Source organism: Plectropomus leopardus, chromosome 1 (genome assembly GCF_026936395.1).
Source record: "Plectropomus leopardus strain MGB_pleo_1.0 chromosome 1, ASM2693639v1, whole genome shotgun sequence".
NCBI lineage: Eukaryota > Metazoa > Chordata > Actinopteri > Perciformes > Serranidae > Plectropomus > Plectropomus leopardus.
In genome coordinates, this window is record NC_142176.1 from 29,283,596 (window position 1) to 29,304,438 (window position 20,843).

General features: G+C 40.2%; 1 protein-coding gene across 4 annotated transcripts in view; it reads left to right on the top strand.

The window, feature by feature from the left end:
* The window catches only part of LOC121960475 (talin-2), a 108,804-nt gene that overhangs the window by 23,924 nt on the left and 64,037 nt on the right, over positions 1-20,843 (top strand). For 2 of the 4 annotated variants that reach the window (XM_088079467.1, XM_088079483.1), the window contains exons 2-3: positions 5,065-5,112; positions 5,725-5,844. The gene's annotated coding sequence lies outside the window, so the exon portion shown is untranslated. The remainder of the gene's footprint in view (positions 1-5,064; positions 5,113-5,724; positions 5,845-20,843) is intronic. The other 2 variants (XM_042510314.2, XM_088079474.1) reach the window with 1 other exon arrangement.

Consider the following 20,843-nt stretch of genomic DNA (forward strand, 5'->3'; position numbering starts at 1 on the left):
CCACCAACTGTGAGTGCAATAAATCAGGTTAATATGGTGAATTCATGTTCATGTTTTTGCTTGCTGGCTATGCTGTGATTTTCTCTCCCTCACACACACACACACACACACACACACACACACACACACACACACACACACACACACACACACACACACACACAACCTTGGTAAATAACACCATTTGCCACTGTGACCTGTGTGTAATCCAGCTGCGTTGATGGTGTGAGATGTTCAGAAGTCATAGTGGGCTGCTTTATTAAAGCCTCATTTTTGGGGGGGCTGAAGTGAGGTGTTTTTCAGGCAGGCACCACATTGTCTGACCTGTCCCCACTCTGTCCTCCTCTGCAGTGTGTGATTAATGAAACTGCAGGACGGACGGAACAATAAACTCTCCAGTGGCATATTGTGCTTTTAAGATTGCCAGTTGTGATGTGCCCCTGTGCTCCACCTCTGGAAGCCCCAGGGGGCCAGAGGAGTTTCCTTTCTCATTCAGTGTTTCACCAGGCCTATTTCCTGTAATTTTTTTTTGGTCTTGACAGATTTGACAAGAGTTAATCTAGCAAAATACTGAGAATTCATTTGGATCTTTAAGCACAAAGTTACTATGGTTTCTGAGATATCTCACAGCCCTAGGTGGTGTTTCCTAAACTAAGCATGTTGAATTTTGCTCAAAGCAATCTCCCTTAGGCTCTGAGAAGACTATTACAGAAATGCAAATGTCTCCTAAGATGTGTGAGATAAGGTTTCTCTCTCCTTCAGCCTTTTTTGTTTAAATTGGGTGCTCAAGTTTATTTTCCTGGAGGCAAAATGCTTAGCATTTTTCCTTTGTTACAGTATTTTCTTTGCAGAGTCTCCTTCTCTATTATGTTGTTTGATCTATGAGGAAAGTTTCCCTCTAATATTATGTTGTGGGTTTAATATAATATGTGTTCCTGCAACTTGACTCTCCTAATACCCACTTATTATTATGGAGTGTAAACATTGTAGAATACAGTTGAAGTGACATTTGACGTATAACAATATCATTTAAATGTTACACTGGATCAAATGTCGTATTACTCTGACAGTTTAAGCAAACTGATTTCATGAAATGTCAGTTCCTTTTGTCTTCAAATTAAAGGAGAACTCCACCATGACATTACAACACATAGAAAAATCTATTAACAAGTCCTGTAGAGTAAAACCTCATGTGTAAAAAAAAAAAAAATGTTCTGCCTAAAGTGATGTAATTTGAGGCAACATCAGTTGGAGCTGAAGACTACCAAAAAAAGTGAAGCTGTTTCCCAGGCAGCCAATGTGACGTGTGCAAACAAACAGTGGAATTACAACTCCCAGGTCCATCATGTGATGCCATTGGGCCCAAAAAGACTATTCATCATAGACTTACATTGTGAAAGAGCTATCTGTAAATTTGTGGACACATCTTTTTAGCCTCACAACCTCGCAAAATGACTTGTTTCAGTATCGAAATTTGAGCCATTCAGTCCAAAAACATTTCAAAAGTCTGGAGCAGCCACACGATTAAATCATTTCATCCCTGTTCAAGTTAGAGGAGGGCCAACCGGGAAATTAGCTGCCTGGCCGGCAGAAGTCTCTAATGTGCCTTCTCTATAGGCCCAACAATGCAAAAGATCTGGGTAATTTTATACCCAGGAAATTCAACTCTTTTTGGCTTCATGTGCCACTGAGCAACTTGCGCTCTTTTCAGTTCTCGTTATACATCCATGTTGTGGAGTTTAAAAGGAATGAGACTACCAGGTTTCATTAGCCCGCTCCACATTTTTGCCTGAGGCTAGCATACTAGCATAGTGCACCTGAATCTCTGTCTGAAGTGTCGGCGGTCAAGTTGCAGTGTAGGTAATCACCAGTTTTTAGCCTTTTTTTTTTAAAAACTGACAATGTTACAGGACACATCATTAACCCTTTCCTTTTAATTGTTGTTCTTAGTGGATATACACCACTGGAACTAACTGTTTTTTGACCTTTGCGGTGGAATTTGAAAGTGAGTCACTTTGTTGAATCAGTCATCTCCCAGCAAGAAACCCAAAACCTTTCCCTGCTCCCTGCCAATGTCAGTGAGTCAATGACACTCAAGGGACAGGTCGGTGCTGCTAGCTGCCTGAGCTAACACTTAGCTGGAGTCTAATGAGTAAGCAGGTTATCTGAAGCCGGATAGAGATTGTTAGTGGCTCCGTACAGTGTTTGCTTTCATCACAGTATGGCTGTTTGGATTTGACCCATGTTGTTTGTAATGCTTTTCTCCTGGATGATTCATTGTGGAATTAAGATGCCGCTGTTTCGTTTTCCTGTGAGAAATACTTAATCTTATCACACCTGTGCTGTGTGTGAAACACATCACGCTACCTGTGTGTATGTTTGCATGGCTGACACTTCATTGCTTTCAGCACAGTCTTGTTGAATGTGTCTGTGAGCGTTGATGTATCTGCAGTGTGTGCAAAACCTCCCGAGGGAGTGAGGACCTGCAGGACAGTGAGAGCCTGCAGCTTTTCCCTCTAGTGATCCACCTTCAGAGTGTATCTCACTTGTCCCCCATCAGTCTCCAGCCTGTCAGTGCCTGCAGCCCGTGTCATTAACTCTGGCTGTGGGCATGATACTGTTCAGCCTGGACAGGCGTAATAATCAACACTGCATATTGTGAAATATTATAGTTGTCCTGCTGTGGATTATTCCAGTCCAAAACTTTGAGGAACTTAAACTGCAGAAAAATACCACATTTATACCAAACCGACTGCACAACGTGCTTTACTCAACTACTTTTGTCACTGGTTTGCTATAAACTTGCAGATGTTCACTGCACACTAGATAGAGCAGACTTTGGCTTTTTACTGGCTTGTAGAAGTTAGGATGGTAACTGAAAGAGTGCAAGAGCGGCAGTTTTGAGAAGCTATAATGGACATCAAGAATCTCTCAACTGTAAGGACATCCCTGCAGCAGACCATCGGTATAAGGAGGTCTTAACAAAAACCTCCTCTGAAAATTTCTTATTTCTTAACATATGGCAGTCAGTCTTGAACTCAACTTCCGTATACCTAATTAATAACACTGAAATTGATCCCACATATCCTAGTGATTTGATTGTAATTATGTCAGCCTAATGGTGTTTTTTGGTTTTGTTTTGTGTTGTGTTGGTAAAGTTGTGACTACACAATGTATTATGCATTTTTGGAACTAAAAGTATACGAGGGCTGCAGCTAATGATTATTTAAATCAATCAGTTGATTAATCTGCCAATTATTTCATCTTCAGCTATCACCACACATACACTCTCTTTCTGTGGGAAACACTGACTGAATTGATTAATCATTGAGTCTATAAAATGTCAAAAGGCCCAAAGTGATATCCTCTGATTGCTTCTTTTGTCCAAAACTGTTAAACAGTTAAAATCTCAAGGTACGCTTGTTTGGAGCACTGAGTCACCTAGGTACGACACTGTTTACTTTCATAAATAATGAAGAAAAGCAGAAAATTATTGCACTCAAGAGGCTGGAACCAGCAAATGTTTGAAATTTTTGCTGGAAAATTACCAAAACAGGAAAGAAACGCCACTCTATTATTGTCATGTTAAAAAAGACAAGACGGTGGAGTGTTATTTTTTATGGTTTTCTAAAACCAACAGTGTGATGGATCTTTCTCTTCATAAACAAGCTGATTACTGACATGTAGCTCGCAGCTCGTTAGTTAAAGGGGCCACAGCTGCTGGTTTGTGGAGTCAGAATCTCACAGTTCAAAAACTGGGTTGCTGTTTCTAATTATTTACATAAAGCGCTTAGATTTTTAACATTTTTAACTATTTTACTGTTCTCCATAGCAATGATTTGTTGCTGTTAGTGCTATGTATTTCTTCTTGACATCGGCAGTTTCCAAAACATCCCCTGAGATATTTACATTTCTGAGGCACATGCCCCATAAAGCAGAACTGACTCAGATGTAAGGTCCAAAGAGGGACATCATATATGGAGAGCACGGACTTTGCTGCAACAGTTTTTATGCAGCCTAGTTTCCTTCTTCAGGTTTGCAAGTCCATTGTCCTGAATGTTGTGGTCAGGCAGTGGCTGATAATACCAAGGAACCTGTATAACAGCAGCTGTTTTGATATAAATCAACAAGCAGTAACACTTTCAGCGTGCGGTGCGAAATATCCAGCGTTGGCATAAAGTGACTAAATCTTAAACTCCAAAAGGATCTGCTCTGGTCACTTCTCAGTGAATGCTTTCAGCTGGATATCTTTTGATAAAAGTGCTGACGGCTGTTTATTTGTTTCTGCCACTATGTGGTTGTTAAAACACTGCATGCCTAAGGCAGGTTTAGAGTGTTTTAGAGCACAGTGGGGGGTGCTGCCACACCTGGAGCGCAATGGGTCACAACAAGTACAAGATTTGGGGTTGATCGAGCTAAATGTAGCCGACATGATCTACCACAAAATGCTCTGAGCGGCCTGTATAATTGCTGTAGAAAATCTTTGTGTAAATATTTGACTTGGCCTCCACTGAGTAGGAACTCCGAAGTTCAACCACCAATAGCAAGGTAGAAATGTTCAGTGTCATTTGTGTGTAATTCCTTATCTAACAATGTAATCCTATTATGCTATTTTACTATTTAATAACTTGTATTCACCTTATACTGCATGTTTCAGTGTGCTCAGAGAAACATTATTTGCATTGGTGCATTTGGAAAGCAGCTGAACTTAGATGTGTTTTCTGTGTTTAATGAACATAAGCAACATGCCATTTTGAATTTGCAGTCATGCACTTAACCAGCTGTAATTGTCTCCTTATTCTTGACAGGAAGATTCTAATGAATTTGCATATCTTCATTTTGTTTTGCCTCGAGGTATCCTCATGTGCTGCCACATATGGCATAGCCTATTACGAATATCTTAAAATATAATGCTGAGCATTTTGTGCCTGGAGATCTCTACACTCCTATAGGGGATCCATTCGTTAAATTCCTATTTAGAGGAAATATTGTAATTATCTTTGTATGTCAACTGGTATATACATATACATTTGTCTCACACATGTCCACCATTTGTCTTTTCAGCTGTGAAGATCAGCAGACATCCAAGGCTGCAATTTCCTCAGCAATAAGGTAAGAAGCTGATAATGGTGGACACTACAACATACATGTATCTGTGTGATCTCAGCACAACAGATGGTGTGCAGCAACACTTATGTATGAAAGAGAGGGAGCAGGAAATATTGGAGTTGGATTTTTATTAAACTGAATTAAACTGTGAAATCACACATTTTAACAAATGTAATGGAAACATTGCACTATAAATGTTATGATGCACCTCGTGTTGACACAGACTCTGAGCCTGTTCAATCTTCCCATTTTCCAGCACTTGTTGATGCTATGACGCTATTTTACTATTTTGTGGCTCATAGAAAATCATATTGTTTTGCATACACTGTATATGCACATTTTGATAGTTAGGTTACATTAAAGGCCCATTGTGTAAGATTTAGAGGGATTTAGTGGCATCTAGGATTACAGATTAAAACCAGCTAAAACTTCTCCTGGTTATATTTCTGTCAGTGTTCATTATTCAGGAGGTTTTTACTGGGAGCTGATTTATCCTCAGAGATCTCGTTGATTCCAAAACAAACGGACCTGGGGATTCAAATTGGGAAAAACAGTAAATAACGCAGTTTCACATTATAAATCAGTGTTTCTCCTGTGCTGTTTGGCACGACGCAGACAGGCCACTAGCCCAGCACCTGTTTGATGACTTCAGACGTTCAGGGCGTTTCCACCAGGAGCTGAATTATCTAGAAGTCTCTTCCTCTTGAAAACAAACCAACCTCATGATTTAAACAGGTAAAAACACAGAATAAAACAGTTGGTCTGTGTTGGTGTGCGATTCCATCCATGTGACTGCTCTTTCATCCTCTGCATATTTATCTTGGCAAGACTCATTGGGATAAGGAGTAGTTTCTAGCTGCCAGGGCACCATATGGACTCATGCTGTGAAGGCGTTAAAGCTGGGAATCTTTCTTCATGATAGTTTTTGTCCTGCAGGCTCTTTGCTTTTCATCTGCTGCTCATAATTGCAGCAGCAGCTACAGTTTCTCTGTGTTTTCTCACACTTATAGTCTGATGTTTTGTCCGTTTCCCTTTTTTCTGTCTTTATGATTCACTCTCTTTGCTTACACAATCACACAAAATGCAGTGAAAGCAGGGCACTGAACCTGTGTCACACAGGATGTACCTCACCTCTACAACTCATTCTGAAGTATGATACATCCTATTGGCCCGAGGAGCTGTTTAGACTAAACTGTCTACTTCCTGTGCATTTGTGTTTACCCAGCAAGGCTGAGTGTATGTTAGCCAGACAGACCTGGTCTATAGCTGCTTGTCAGGTGCACTGTATTGATTACCATGAGATTTCTTCTGTGGACACAAAAGGAGTTGCTAATTACTTTTAGATAATTAACGGAAGTCACTTGAATTTGTTAGGTGTTTGTGCCTGAACATCTGCATCTCTCCATGGCACTATACAATAATGGACATTTTTAAGCTGACTCAATGAGCTTCTTTTAGAGGGCAATTACAGTAACTGGCAGCATCTGGTGCCCAGCCTCTCACTGTAACCATGATCCGCTCCACAAATGAGGTTCACAGTTGCTATAAATTTTAGTTTCCCAATGAATAATGACCTCTAATGTTGATTTGTCTCATTCCATGCTTCGATAAACAGCCAGCTCCCAACTTAATTAGATGTGTGTTGAGTCCAAAGCTGAAATACAATGAGATGTCAGGTTAAATTTTGGTTTTTGGAAAATGTAAGCGATCCTCTGGTTTGTCCATCTGCTCAAAAGAGCTCCTTTTCCCTTTGGCTTTGACAGCGTTCAGCACCACTGCAGGTGGTGTGGAAAGTGCAGGGCAGAAAACAAATCAGTGATCAAAACCAAACACACTGTGTTTTTTGTAAAAAAAACAAACAAAAAAATTCCCACAACGACTGTAATTCTGATAGCACTTGTGTTAAGCTTCCCCCATTATACCTGTGTATTTAAACATTTCACAGTGCATTTTAAAAGGTTGCTGTGCTCTCAGTTTAAAAGTGCTGTCATTACATTTGGGGCATTAATATAGCAGCAAGCAATTATTCGCTCAGTAACGAAAAGTTGCAGTATCTTTATGTGTGCTCTGAGCTTCTCTGTTTTTTGTTGTGGTAGATGGTCTAGCTGTGTGTGCATGATAGTGTTTGTGTGTGTATCCTACTGGTGAGCCAGTCACCGCCACACTGCATTGCACTTTTATGGCGGTTACCGCTGATCATGCCCTGCCAGCCGCAGAACGATGTCCCCACATGTTAACGCTGTTAGCTCTGTCAGAGCTGTTGCTGTTGTTAGCGCTGTTAGCACTGCTGACTGGCTTAGCAATCTTCATGTTGAGAGCCTTATGGAGGCAATCTTGGCTCAGACTTTAAATCACAGATATGCTCTGAATATTGCATACAGCTGCTTTAATAAACGTATCTTAATTTTTCCATAAAAGTGGAAGTCCGTCTTGTACATATTTAGCTTTACCCCTCTTTCTGTTGTGGCTCTACTCAACTAGTGTCATTTGTCCAGTCTGTTTTCTCACAGCTGATTTGTCAAGCAGTGCCTAAGTTTATAGAACCATGGTGAGACAAAACACCAGTTGTTGTTCTGGATACAATATTTACATTATAGTTTCTTTTATCTAAATATGCTATAGAACAGTCATTCTATTTAAAGCTATTAAGAGGCATAAACTATTTTTGTTGAAATGCATAATTTACAATAGCTGTCCAGTACTCTTTTTCCATACTTTGTACTTGGACTACCCTGGATAACTCTAGCTCAAGACATCTGCCACCTTTCCCATTGCCTTTGTCCATCAATGAATAATCCATATTATGCTTTGGAAGCACTGCCTACTTAACTTTTTATTGAGGACATTTGCTTCAGTAGAAGAGAAAGCAGTCTGACCTGGTCGCAAATCAGCTTTCTATAATTTACCCATTTTGGAAGAAATTAAATTACAGTCACACATGCTGTGGCGCCTCGTTTTTGACATTTAAAAAAAGTGACTAAGAGATCTGCTATTGATTTGGCAGCTACAAGCCTAATTTGGATATTTAATAAAACTAATCTTTTTTTTCTTCTTTTTTTGCCATTGCAGGCATAATTTTAAGCTTATTTACTTGACCAAGAAGAATAAAACATTTAATTGGAACTGGCACGTTTGTATCTCTTATTGTAGCGAGTATAGTTACTATGTAAGTAGGTTTATTACATTTTAAACATCCCAACTTTTCCTCATGCCGTAGCCTTGAATGGTTGTTCTAATTGGGTATTTTTTCCTGGGTGCCACTTTGTTGCTAGCTTGATCACAGACTTTTAAGTGAAACAGCTCTGCCATGTTCGTTTTCTATAAAGAGAGAGATTTCTGTGCCGAAGATGGCTAAAGAGGTCCTTTCCCAGCCTGACGGATCTCATGTTTAGACGTTCTTCACAGAGTGTATTCCTCTGGACCTGGGCCAGTGGGCCCCAGCCAGGATCGACTCTGCAGTTATTCTTCATAGACTGCGACTGCACCCAGCTTCAAACTCAGAGGGGCTGCAAGAGGATAACGATCTGGTTAACAGATCATTGCACATTTTCATTATGAATATTTTGTACTGGGTAGTCTCAACTGTTGCCAGTGTGGACATTTAAGATCATACATAAAACTGGTCCCTAAAAATCGTTAGCTGCAGTGTGCTGAACTATTGCTTGAACCCTCCTATTCACAAGAGGTCCTGGTCGACCCAAGCTTTGTTTACTAAGATGAGTGTAAAGGCAGTGGTCACATCTGTTGTGGAATTATTGAGTCAGAACATCAGCATCATGTAGCAGCATTGTTACCTGCTATTAAAAAAAGGTCAATTTATCAGAAGTGATGACAACCGGGTCTGTTACTCAGCTCTCTGTGCTGACTGTGTATGGACTTAGAGGATGTGGTTAGTCTGTCAAGTGTTCTCTAAACAAGCTCTGCTGCTCTGCACTTGGTAAACAAGGAGATGATGTCACACTCAGTTGAACAAAACCTAGAAAAACCTTTTTGCTAGAGACTGTTATGCTTTTCCTTTTAAGATTCTGGATTCTTGACTATTTTACATATATCAGTTCAAGTATGCAGGGCTATGCCAATTAATCATGAGAAAAAAATGGCAAACCAATTATTCGGTGCAGATCATAGTTGGATTAGAGGTATCAGTCATGGCAAGAGAAGCGAGCCCTCAGTGCTGTGATGTGACTAATGATTTTAGTTTGTAAACTTCATTCATTTTATGAGAACATTGCCTCTTACTAAGCCTGGAACATGACTAGCTCTTGACCACATCTTACACTCTGACTCTTCCATGCTATTGCTGCATTCCTTCCACCAACAGACATTTTACTGGCAAGCAGTGATCATACCTCCTGGTGGGGGGGGTGACCAAGGCCATAGACTGAGGCCATTGCCACAGCAGCTGGCTGGCACCGCCGTGGTGAATCACCTGTTTATTACAAGCAGGGTGGCTGTCCCATCCAGAGGGTTGTGTAACTCCAGTTGCATCACTGCCAAATAGAATGGGATGTAGTGTCCAGAAACCCTTTGCCCTCCCTGGCATTCAAATCTAGGCAGCAACCATGGGTCTCCCCTCAAATGATGTCTGTGTTTATGTGTTTATTGATTTAAACAGGCTGGCCCTGGCATGTTTTTAATGTTGTTCAGTAAATGTAACCACTTTCACCCCAGCGAAATCAAAAAGGTTGCATGTACTTATTTGCTGTTGACCCTCAAATGCTGTTCACGGACTATTGATTGAACCCCAGTCATTTCCTTTTTCTTTTCAACATGCAGTCATACTATCACGTTTCATTGTCATGAACCCGTTCTTATGCCAAGGTCAAATACTGACTCTTTGTCACACCCCTCATCGTCTGATGGTAACGCACATGGTACCGTTTAGATTCTGTATGAGATTCACAGCTGTTACGTTGTAATGTGACTAAAATGAAACTGCTGCATTTAGGTTTGGGCATAAAGACTACTAGGTTGGGTTTAGAAAGAAGATAATGGCCCGGCTCAGAAGAGGTAGGCCCAAGTTTGCTTGTGGTTATGGTCAGACGTAGTGTGTCATAACTATATGACGCATTAATGTGATTTACTTGCATAACTTACGTAACATGATGTGAAAACAATTTAATTTTTGGTCTAACAGGACATGAATAGTGGTCTCTGGGGTGAAAGTCCTGTGTTTGTTTGACCCATCCAGCCACTCTGACCTCCAGGCTTTTGTTAGTCTTTATAGCTTTTGCTCTAAGCGTCTAAAAGTGCTGCATATGGGTTTGCATTGGAACTCCTGACAAAGTGTCAGTATCTGATGACCTGAGAGTGAGACCAGACTATATTCATTACACCTGCAACAATGTCAATACTGTAATGTGGCAGCAATTAAAGACCAGCGTCAGGTGCTGTTCTCACCATCTGATTCTCACCTCTGATCATAATAGATTTTTAAAACAAATTTGATTCATCCATAAAGTATTCAAATCTGTCTTCATGCAGCAGAAGGCAGTGGAATTATTATTGAGGAAACAGCTCAGACTAAATCTTTGTCTGACAGCCAGAATAATCCCTGGCCTTTAACTACATCAGAAAAGACCACAAGAAAGACAATCCCCTCAATAACTGTTAAATGCACACCAAAGCACGGAGATTATGTGGACCTTTAGTACATGGCAGGTTTTATTGATTCCCCATCTCTTTATGATTTGCCCATGCAACTTTGGGATTGGAAGGCGTTTATGTGACATGGGCACAGATGACCAAAAAGTCCTGACCGGGGATAACCCAACAAACATCTCTGACTCAGCCCTTAGTGATCCACTATATAAGACACAAAAACACTGAAATATACGCTTGTCATACTGGAGGACTGTAGGATCTTTGATTAGCACATTAACAAAGGGGAGAGAACAGAAAGGAAGACATACCTTTTAAATAACTAACACACTGTATTACATTTAAAACTATTATCCACTCATAATTTTGCCTAAGTAGGCAATATGTATTTTTCATGGCCAATATTATCCAATATCAGCTGGTTAGACACAGCAACAATCACGGTCTCCTCAACACATACTTATTTTCTATTGGTTAAGGCTGCGACTTCATCGGTCACCAAATTTAAACATGCAATGCGAAGATGTGAATTTGCTTCGCTACTAAGAGGGCAATATTTTTTATATACCACTTCACTCACATTGAATGGAAGTGAATATGAGGTTAATACTCAAAATTATTAATTTTGCTCATGTGTGACTGTATCTTTATACATTTTATGTATTAAGAAGTGAAAGTAGTTTGTGTCAAGAGTTTTATGAAAGTTGGCCAAACTTGACCCCTAACCAGTCATTTAGTCATGGTGGTCTTTATGCTTGCTGGTCATATGTTTGATCTAGTCATGCTGTTACGTGAGTGGATGATTAACCTCTTGAAAGTGATTGCAGGTTTGCACTTAGAAAGGATGTGTCACTCAGTAGATTCATGTGTATATTTTTGTCATTTCATGCAGTGCTCCTTATGTGAAGCGATAGTGTCTTTGCATAGTGGGGACGTGATGTTTTCATACTTAATCTTGGGTTGAGGCAACAACTGGGAAGGGATTTAAGACAATGTTGTTAGTTGCAGAAAATAGTAACTTCAGTCAGTCTGTTAAAAGTGCAATGAAAGCTGATTCACTCTGATTTCTAGGAGCTACAAATCCAAACAAAAATTTTTATTTGTCTATGATGTAGTGGAACATTTAGTGCCCCGTTCCGGTCAGAACACAGCCTCAGCCTCTTCTTACAACAGCAAAGTTCTCCAGTAAACATTAAATAATTGGACATTTTTGTTTTCGCCATAAATGTGGTTTGGTTTTTAGGTGCTGCATATACGCTGAACAAAAAAATACAACTGCAACACTTGTTTTTGCTACCATTATCCACAATATGAAATAAAAGATCCTAAATGTTTTTGAATGCACACAAAAGGCTTACTTTTCAAATTCTTTAAAATCTGTTTAAGTGAGCACCTTTGCCAAGAAAATCCATCCACCTTACAGGTGTGGCATATCAAGGTGTTGATAAAACAGCATCATCACTACAAAGTTGTGCCTTGGGATGGTGACAAGAAAGGCCACGCAACAATGTGGTGCTTTATCTTGAGAGAAAAAAACATTATTACAAGCACAACATACCAGCTAAGAGACTCCATAAATATATCAAGCAACAAATATCAGTTGAACTCTTGTGTTTTTTTTTCTTCATTTCAGTGCCTTATACAATGGATCAGATATTAGTCAGGCCACAACCAGCCTTTGTAACCATGGCAACCGGTATTTGAACACATCTTCAAGTGGCAATAGAAAAGTCGGAGTAATGTTAAAGGCTGGATCTATACTTGAAATGGAAAACAAAAGCTATGTCCAGGGTGTGAGTGAGGGTTGTAATACAAGATTAAATCTGAGTGGTGGCTCATAAAATGCCCACACAGCCCCCCTGTGTTTTCAAGTACCCATCGAAGTTGATATGTGCCAAAAGATGAGGGTGACTGGTTTGGCTTCAGATTTCAAATTGATTCCCTCCTCTGGTGAAGAGGTTGAATCGATCCCTGGTCCAACCCTCTCATGGTTTCCTTTCAGCTTGGAGACACTTAAAAAAATAGACAAGAAGGAGAATACAAAAAAAGCCCTTTTCTAGCAACTCCTCTTTGCTTTTAATGGCCTCATAAAAACAACAACAAGGTTATAAAAATAAATCACCACGTTTTATGCGCCTCTATACTGTATTATGTTGAATGAGGCATTAACGACAGGCTCTCTGTTGGATTTGGGGGAGTGCTAGCTGACTGTTTGCCTCTCCTTCTCTGGTCGAAATTTGACACCTGCGGTGGTGCTACTGCAGACAGAGAGGCATCACCTGGCTGCAGCAGTCTCTTTCTCACTTGTACACACACATGCAAATGTGCACGTGCAAAAACACAGGCAGATATGTAGTTTCTGTCACTCGGGGGGTATGCAGTCTGTCACCAGACTCCACCACCAACCAGGTGGATAATTATGCTAACAGGCTTTATTTTTCCTCACAAGTAGCTTCCTTTTCAACTAGAGTGGTGTGAAGAGGTGTGTGTATCCCCTTGCATTTGTGTACATGTGTGTCAGATGTGTCTTGTGCCACACTGAAGCGCAATTGGAGTGGAGTTTTTATCTGTAAGTATTTCACTTACCTCCTGCACCTCCTATTAATTAAATTTGTCTTTACATTTCTGCAGAAACAAATTGTAAAAGAATGTAGTTTGTAGACGTTTTATTTTATCAGCTCAGTCTGGCCTCATGCCATTTTGAGAGGCGGATAAAAATGTGATTTGCGGACACATTTGTGCCACCCAGCCCCTCCCTTGCTCACACACAAGCATTATTGAAACCTTGTAGGCTGCAAAACACTGGAACTCTAATGATCAGCATGTTTTACTCTGATAGTAACCAATCATAAGTATTCATTGGCAAGTTTATCTTAAATCCTGATGAATGCATGCGCATCCAAATTCATTGCTGTAGACTCTCTTTGTACTACACTCTTTGACAGATCTGAAAGACTTGCAGCATTCAATCAGCCTAAATATCCGGCAGAGCAATATTTACCCAGTGTACTCTTTTAACCTCTTGGCCACTGCCTCCCCATTCAGCCGGCTGGATGGTGATGACCTCATTCTGAACTGCGTCGGCTCACGTGTATGCTTTAGATCAGATCCATTTCTGCCCGATGACTAATCATAGAGAGAGAGAGTCACTAATGTGTTGTTTAGGCTGTGTTTGCACAGAAATGATTGCAGTGGTGCTAAATACTGGCAGCTGAGGTTATTTCAGAGAAAAGGCTGACTTGCTCCGGGAAAACTGTTTTAAACTGATTCATCATGGACTAATAGTCAAGCCTTCCAACCGTGTATGTATGTGGGAGGGGGGTCCTTTGCAGCGGAGAAGACTCTGATTAAATGTATTTAAACCATTGAAAGGTCAAAAGAGATCAGTAACAATAGAACAGGTCAGCAAGCCGTCAGCTGTGCACAGGTCTCTGAAAAACAGTGATATTCTGTAGTTTGGAGTGTGGTGTCTTTTTTTCAAGAGCTTTGACATAAACATCAACACAACAAATGTTTAAGGAATGGATTGAACTGTGTTTTTGTTGAAGTTGCAAATCTAAATATTAATCCAAACAAATACACAATTTATATATGCAACGTTGGTTTTTGGGTCAAAATTGTACAAAAAGGTTTGTAGTGGTGCAAAGCAGTAATTTAAGTCCTGAAGTGAGCTCAACGTAACCAGGAAGAATTTTACCTGTGTAATACACGAGCAGATATCTAATAATCTCATTGAAACTTTCCATCAAGGTTCTCCTTAATCATGTATCTTCTCTTTTGAAGTGGGGTTTCTCTACAGTCATTTTTTTTTTATTGACAGCAACTCCATTGACTTTCCAGCAGCTCTCAGCCTCACTGCCTCTCCTGAGGCTGTGTGTGGTGTCAGAGTGAAAGCCACTGTCATATGATAAGGTTGTATTGTGCTGCGCTGTGCTGTTTTCCATTGCAAGGCCAAAGGGCATTGCTTTGGGTCAGGAACTATGTGCTTTTAAGCACAAATGAAAAAAAAAATCTCTGAAGGCTACAAGTGTCTAAATTTAAGTCCAAGTTCAATCACATTTAGTTGTACCTTTTTATAAAAGGCATTTTCTGTTATACTTTAAACAGAAATGCTAATCCAGGGTGAACCAAAGAAAGCAGATGAACTAATTACCACACCTGTGTTAGCCCAGTTTGGCCCCAGCGTCTAAACGAGGCTACCAACATACTCTGGCCAAATATTTAATATGTTCCCTGGTCCAGAGCTCCTCTAGGATTGGCCTGGTTCACTTGTGGGCTGTTCTATTATTGGATTAGAGGCCGTGTTACTGTAACAGGGCCTGGGCATTCCCAGCAGGCACTGCTCTGCCTCATCGATCTATTGAACAATAGCTACATGTTCCAGTGCTCAGTCTCATTTTCCTTTTATCTTGTGAGCCTTTTTCCGACTCTTTGGATGGCCTTTTTTCGCCAAAAGAAATCAGATTTTGTGCGCAAAACATATCCTGCTTTCTCCTGAATCTTTTGTGTTTGCCATGTGCTGCCACTGTCTTCCTCTGGTGTGATGTCTGAATTTACTGCATCTGTGTTAAAGCTCATTTCTCGTAGTCACTGACCCAAACGCTACAATGCTGAACATAAATGATACCGTTGACATCTGTCAACACTCGCCCTCTTGGATGTCTATTTTCCAGCTTCAGTGTGGGGCTACAGCCTCATCCTGAAACAAGGGAATAGGTTTGTAAGGACTTTTTACCACACAGGTAACCTGCTCAGTCACACAATCATGTAAAATGGTTGAAACTTTGAAAATGACACATCCAGATTACCTTTACATCTGCTCCAGGCCACTCTGTTGTTGAGTAGTAGTTACAGTATCAGCTTCCCTAGTGGCCTCACCTCCACAATGTCCTTGGCAGCAGGTAGATGTACATCTTCAGCGTGTTCTTTTGTTGTGGGATCAATATGATACACGGCTAAAAGCACCTTCAGGGCTCGGTGGCTTGTATGCAATGCTTCTCATAATCACTGGCTATGCTTTCTGTTTATTGTAGGCGAACTTGGTGCCATCTTTACATGTGCTAGATTCCAGCTGAACTGTGATTTGGGGCTTTGCATCAAGTTTTTTTTCCTTTTCAGAAACATGTGAAAGTTAACTGTGACATGAAAATGATAGTTTGACAAAATATGACTAAGAGTCTGCATCCATGCTGGTGGCTCTGTGAGGCTGCTCTAAGGCACAGTCGTGCTTTGAGCTAAATACTAATGTCACCATGTAACCATGCTCACAGTGACAATGCTACCATATTTATGTATATTGTTAATCATTTTCACTGAGGAGATTTAGCAAGTTGGCGTGCTAACTGGCAGACGTGTCTTTTTAGGTGGTGGTCTATAGAGTGCCTCAGGGATGATCTTTTTCTGTAGGCCAACCAAGGAGCTAACGCTATGCTGGTTCCTTCATCAAAAAGCCTGTGGGATTTTTGCGTTGGATTTTGGATCATTGCAAAAATGAATCCCATCTGGTAAACAAACATTTATGATACCTGCTCATTTTGTTCAGCAGGATAATCTTCACAAATGAACACCGCTTTCAGGATTTTTTTAAGTCTAAATGCAGTCGCCTGAAGTAAAAAGCTATTGTGAAGCTTAAAGGAACTACACTATGGTTGCATCGCCACTGCTACGAGGCTGTGAAACTGTGCTCGGCACGCCTCAATTTGATGCTAATTTATTTCTGGGTTTTAGGACTCATTACTGGGGGTCTCTATGGAGGAAATGCTTTTTGTGCTTCAGGGGATTTCTCCACTGTAATATCGTATGGCCTGACAGCAAGGCTGAGCAGCTTTCTTGGGGGCCTGGGTGACCACAAATGTGCTAATTATGCTAATGGTACAAGCATGTGCCAGTTTTTGTTTTTTATAAAATAATAACATCTACTTCATGGCAATGCTAAAGGGAACATTTTTTCTTATTTGCTCTGGCTAATCAACTGTTCCCACCTGTCCCATTCTGGCAGATTTCCACCCTACCTGACCTGGGTCAGACCAATCACAAGTGTTTATCTACTATGGGGCATGTTTCAGATGACGACTGACAACTTGCCAGGCCTTTGCATTTTGCGAGAAATTTGTGAAGGCTCACGCATCCTTATGCTGAGGACATTACGGTGAGGATAAACCTAGCTTTGTAAAGAAACAATGAGCCATTTTCAAAAACAACCAAGATGTAAGCAGCTGACTTGGAACTTCCTGTTGAAGTACTAATTATCAAATTCTGATGGCAGAAATAGAAACACTCATTTACAGACATAAAGATGTGACACCATCACAGCTCATCTCTACATGCTGTGTATGTTTACATGTGTCTGTTGCTCAGTGCTTCGTCACCTGTTCCATTACTATGACTGCTTGAAGGTCTATCCAATTGCATTCAGAGGCATTTTCATCTATAGCTGTCAGTAACGCCCCTTGGAAATTGAAAATGAGGTTCCAGACAAACTCAGACTTGCTATTTAATCAGATGGTGTCAGACTGATTAATGTCTGCACAAAGACTTTCAATCCATTCAATAGTCGTTGAAATATTTCAGTCTGGGCCAAAATGCTGGACTGACAGACAGACGAATGTTGCTGTCCATAGAGCCATGCTGCTAACACAGCTAAAAATGATTAGCTCAAGCCCCCTTGGTTTATCTCAAGCTTTCACATGCACACATATTTCCTGAAAATCCCTATTTAATTAACAAAAGTCCAGTCCACTATGATATAATTGGCCCTGAATGGGCTTCTGCAGCCAGTGGTGTAAACCACATGAAAAATGTTGCTTACAGCAGAGTGGTACTGTTGAATATTCTTTGTTATGTGAGCCCTGCAGTAGATCAAAGGCGTGTAGGTGTAACTGGTGCAGCTGGGTTTAAAGTCAGGAGGGGGAGAGATGCTTTGTGCTTATGTATTACAGTGTGGGAGTGCACAGCGTATTAATGATTATGGATTTGCGTGTCCTCTGTCTGTGTGTTATTTTTACATGCATTGGTGGTCGAGTAGGTCCAGTGTGCGTGGCCAGTTGATCCTTTTTTCTCTTATTGAAGGCTTTGTCTTTGTTTAATTTGTGAATAAAATGGCATTGATTTCTTAAAACTGATGACAGCCAAAGGTTCTTGATGTTGTGAAGAGTATCTCTGCTCCTCTCTTATTTGGCATTGATAGTCAGGAAAAAAGCTGAGAGGTAGAGGAGTAAAGGAGACATTGAAAGCTGCAGACTGACAGCAACCTGGTGCAGCAGGTGGATGGGGTCTTGCAGTCAGATACGACAGACAGGTAAATAAAGCATGAAGGCAAACAGATGGGCCTGCATCCAGATGGATTTACCAGCATGGAGAGAGAGATAGAGACAAGAGTGATGGAGTAGGTTGCTGTAGGTGATACTGCACTGCTGTAGTCATCTCTGAAAATGCAGCTTTTTTTTTTTTTTTTACACCTCTCATCTAGTATTTCTGCCTGTTTTATCTGTTCCTTGCTGTGCACAATTGTAAAGTTAAATGCTAAAACATTGTGCTTCTGGATTTGCATCTGTAATCTTATCAAGTCATTAGCCTTAATTGGCCTGAATAGGCTGTTATAGCACATACAATGCCAAATCTGGGATTGGATTACTGGTTTGGATATGATTTAAAATTTGAGTATCACTAACAATATTCCCTTTAAATGTATTAGTAGCCATGCTAGTGACACAGTGGTTCTGACTGATATGTTTCAACAACTAGTGGTTGGTGTGCCATAAAGTTTGGTTCAGACATTCATTGTTTTCTTCATAAAAATCCTACACAGACATTTTTGATGGATCATGTTGTCAGGGTTCAACGTAAAGAAAAAAACAGTAATCTACTTACCCAAAGACAATTTTTACTTGTCTGTATGCTGGATTTACTAATACAACGTTGCATTTTACTTGCCCTGGACAAGTCAGGCAATCCTCATAGTTGAGCCCTGATTGTGCCTGATAGTGAAGATTGTTCTTCTCTGTTAACATGATCCTAAGAGACACTGTTTGGTAAAAAGTCACTGTCTATAAAGTTGGTTTATATATACACATATGCATGCATAATTGTGATCACCATCTGCACTGTTTTTTTTTAACAAAAACATTTAACTTTTAAATGGAGAGAGCTGTCTGTTAAATTGCATTAGGTCTATCCATGATATTTATGAAGGTGAGTTTGTTACTGCTGCTTTATGCACACTGAAGCCATATTCCCCTGCTGGATTTGGTAGCAGCCTAATGAGTTGGTTGTGCTCAAGTGTTTTGGGGGCTTTACAATCACATTTGATCTCAGCAAATCCTTTCTCATCGCAGTGAAGGGAAAATGTATGATAGGATGCTTTTGTGGTAATCCAGCTTTGACGGAGACTCTGCTTTGTGAGGATGAAGGAGAGATTTACCTCCATTTTTTAAATTGGCTTTATTAGAGTGTCACGCTCACAATCATGCTCATAATTTGTTTTGTGAAGCGTGATTGTATTTAATAAATTTAAAAGTTTGATGTTAAACAAGTTAAAGATTCAAGTTTTCAGCTGTGTTTGTTTGGGAAACAAATAAGTCTTTATTGTAAATGTGTTGTTTCTGTGCAGTGAAAGAAAAAATATGATTCACATCAGGACAACATGGTTAAAGGAAGGATAAATAAACCATAGTGTGTGACATAACCAAAAATGATGGGTGCATGTTATAATGAAGCAGACACACTGAAACTTAAAATTTCAACAACAGTGTGGGTGATGAATGTCGTTTAGACAAAAGAAAATGTTTAGTTATGGTTAGGAAAAGATTTTGGCATAAAATACATGATTTTGGTGGCACTATCCCTGCTGGAAAAACAGGGACGGGTTGCTACAAAATACCCACGTTTAGAGCCCATTAGCAGCTGGAAACGCAGCAATGACCTGATAAATCACAACTAGTTTTGTTTGTAGTTGGTCGTAAACAGTGGTCAGCAGCTTGTAATCCGTCTCACTTATAGGTGACACGCCATCCATCCACCCCTCTAGCTCCCAATGACAAAAACAGCTGATATACTACATCACTTTAGAAACGCTGATGTGACATTTATGAAATGTATGTGCAAATGTAATGTATTTGCAACATCTAGCGTCAAATACTGAGCTCTTAAAGATCCAAAAAACTCACGCCAACACCAAAAAGTTGTCTACGTCGTTAAACCCTTCAGTATCTGTAATGCTAGCCTTCTGATGCTAGCAGAAAGCCTTGTTATTGTGTGCGTGAGGCAGGCAGACTTTGACCAACTGTGTCCTGCGTGTGGAGCTCACACTCACAGCAGTAGTCCCCAATATGGGAGACTGAGGGACTGCAGGGGTATAGAGAGAGAGAGAGAGAGAGAGACAGAGAAACAGAGAGAACGGAAAGTCATGGGAATAGTGTTACTATGGGCCGGTACCAGAAATCAAAGAAGGGGTGTAGCCTTTCAAAATAAAACAGCTTTGTCTTTCTTTGCCTGCAATATAAATCAGTGGCCTTTCTTTCTTCTAAATATGATAAGACATTTTCATTATTTCATGGCATGTTGTTACCTGGAGTCACCTAACGCTAGCTATATCCTAAAATTACATTACAGTTATTTCGAAACACCACTGCACAATATCTAAGGCAGATTTATAGTACATGTTGCATAATAAATTCATTACTCTACTACAAAAGATTCATCACTTGACATGATTAAGTCTGTTTGCACAACCTGCATATTTCATGGTCGTGTGGACAGGAAACTGGCAACCACTTGTGCTTCAAGCAACAGCGATGTAGTGACGTGACTGCAATGGAACCAGGGCGGGGGAACATTCATTAAGCTTCAGCACTGTAGACCTGCTGGTTTCACATCAAAAATACAATTACAGTGAAATTGAAAGGCACTTCAGGGTGCAGTGGATTGCAGCAGAGTTAAAAATATTGAACCATGATGTGGCATAATGTTAAAATCCAAAGTGATTTCTGTGTTTGTAGTTACACTGCCATAAATAAGCTTTCTCTGTACTCTGTAGTCCTGCTGAGTCTGCTGGTGGTTCCACTGATAACCATTTCATCATATTATTGGTTTATCATCTTCTTTCCTCATTGCTTCTTCTTATCTCTTTACTTCTT